Here is a 2,525-nt window from a genome sequence, read left to right as displayed (position 1 = left end):
ATGGAGTTGATGTTGTAAATAGATTAAGCACCCGCCATCTTGGCAGCTGAGTTTTGTGTTTGTTCAGCGTTGAATGGCAACTCCCTAATCTTTCTTAGGTTAAACATAATGGGGTCCCAAGGAAGATCAAAGAAAGGCTGCTTTTCCCTTGGATATCCATCCCTGAAGTGAAATGCCAGAGTTCATGAAGTTCAAGAAAAACACCAGAGAAACGTGTAACTCGGACCAACTGCAAAGCCTAACAAGTAAGGGAACATAATGAAAAACACAGCCCCGCCATATGCATGGCCAAGCTCAGAACCTCAGGGGTGCAACTTTGCAGGAGACGCAAACGCTAGACTTTTACTATTTAAATAAACTTAACACGAGAGAAAAACTGCAGTTCTTTTTGAGCAACTCCCTCGTAGTAAATTGAATGCTTCTCGGGCAACCTGATTTTGCCAAAATTTATCTCAATTTCTTAGAAAGGCCCATTTAGTCCTTGACTAATATTAATGTGCTACTCCTGTGTTTTCACAAAATCCTAGAGCCAAACCCGTAATCCTCCCCCCATCATATTTCAGCAAAGTCCTGCCCCAGCAATTATCAGGAGGAGGACCCAGAATATCCAGCTGGATTCCAAAGCAGCCTCTCAGATGAGGTTTCACCTGGGTCAACAGGATAAACAAAATGAATCGTGTCTTAGGCGTGGCAAGAACGCTGGGCTGGGGGATTCCAGATGTCTTGAAGCCCGTGAGCTCAGCCACCTTGGTCACAATGCAACTGTGACTCTGGGTATCTCCTCTCCAGCCTCCCTTCTCTCTTTAGTGAAACTAAGCACTGGATTAAATGACCTTGAATTGTACTGAGTTGGCCCAAAGTTTCATTTGGGTTTTTCCATAAGATGTTATGGAAAAATCTGAACGCGCTTTGGCCAACTCAGAATTGCAGTTCTGCTTATCCATGGCTCAGTTTCCTCATCTGTAAATTTGAGATAATAATTGCCATGGGATGATTGTGAAGATAAAATGATTTAAGAGACGCAGAGGTGTTTAGAACAGAACTTGGGACAAAGTAAGCCCTCAGTATATTCTAGTTATCATCATCATCAACGTAAGGCAAGAACAACTGAACACTTATGGGCCAGAAGGTGTCAGACATGTTCTGCTTTTAAAATATCACCCTTGAAAGGATGTGAATCACCGCTATCCAAAATGATACTGATTTTCCCCCTCAAGTTCTATCTGCATATTCCTAATTACAAAGCAGACAAAAAACGCTAGGTAGTTCCTCAAAAGATTAAAGCTAGAATTACTTATAATCTAGAAATTCCACTTCTGGGTATATGCCTCTAAGAATTGAAAGTAGGGATTCAAACAGATATTTGTACACCCAGTTGGTAACACCATTATTTACAGTAGCCAAAAGGTGGAAGCAACCCGTGTCCCTCAACAGATAAACGGATAAACACAATGTGGTCTATAAATACAGTGGAATATTAACCAGCTATAATAAGGAAATTCTGATACATGCTACATCATGGTTGAACTTTGAAGACATTCTGCCAAGTAAAATAAGCCAGATACAAAAGAACAAATATTAATATCATTCTATTTACATGAGGTTCCTAGAGTAGCCAAAATCATAGGCAGAAGGTATAGAACGGGATTGCAGAGGCTGGGGGTAGGGGTGGGGCAGGGGATGGAGAGTTGTTTTTAATGGGTATAGAGTTTCAGTTTTGCAAGATGAAGAGAGTTCCATGGGAATGATGATGGTAACATAGCAGCATGAGGGTACTTAATGCCACTGAGCTGTATCTACACCTAAAAATGGTCAATTCTGTTATATATATATAATATATAATCTACATACACATCATATAGAGTTTACAAGATGAAGAGATGGGAATGAATGGTAACCCCCTGCCACTGAGCATCTACCCCTTTCTGGATATATCAGTTTTCACCTGTTCCCTCAGGATCCTGGCCCCAGGTGGCAGATAATACTTGCCGACTGACCAAGGGAGAAATCCTGTTTCATGACCCAACAGATCACAAAGGGGCCTTCTGACAACTAGATCCAGTGGCAACAGACACAGCTTGTTTAGCCCAAACTGGCTTTTTATAATGAGCTGCCAGTGTTAAAAAAAATGGAAAAATTCATACTAGAAAAAATCATATTTTGAGCTTTTCTCTACCAATTGTAAGTTCACTGAATACTTCAGAGTGCAAAAACTGGCTGGAGGCACATGTCTGCCAGTTCACCACAGAGGCCCCCCTCCCCAACCTTACCAACTCCTCCTCACTTTGTGGACTCTTCTTACCCAGCTTTGAGAGGCTGAGTGCGGGACTTAGATATACATTTTGTTGTCAGAGGAACCAAGGCGTGGGATCATTTGTAAGCCCCTCGGGCTGGGGAGCTCCCTCAGCCTGTCTCTGCCACTGCAGCCAAGCCCCTGCCTTGTTCCACCCTAGACTTCCGGTCATCACCTCCTTCACTCCTGGGCTCTCCTCACCTCCCCAGCTGCCCCAAGTCAGCCATGACCC

Source organism: Ovis aries, chromosome 22, assembly GCF_016772045.2.
Source record: "Ovis aries strain OAR_USU_Benz2616 breed Rambouillet chromosome 22, ARS-UI_Ramb_v3.0, whole genome shotgun sequence".
Classification (NCBI taxonomy): domain Eukaryota; kingdom Metazoa; phylum Chordata; class Mammalia; order Artiodactyla; family Bovidae; genus Ovis; species Ovis aries.
This window is presented reverse-complemented; position numbering follows the sequence as displayed.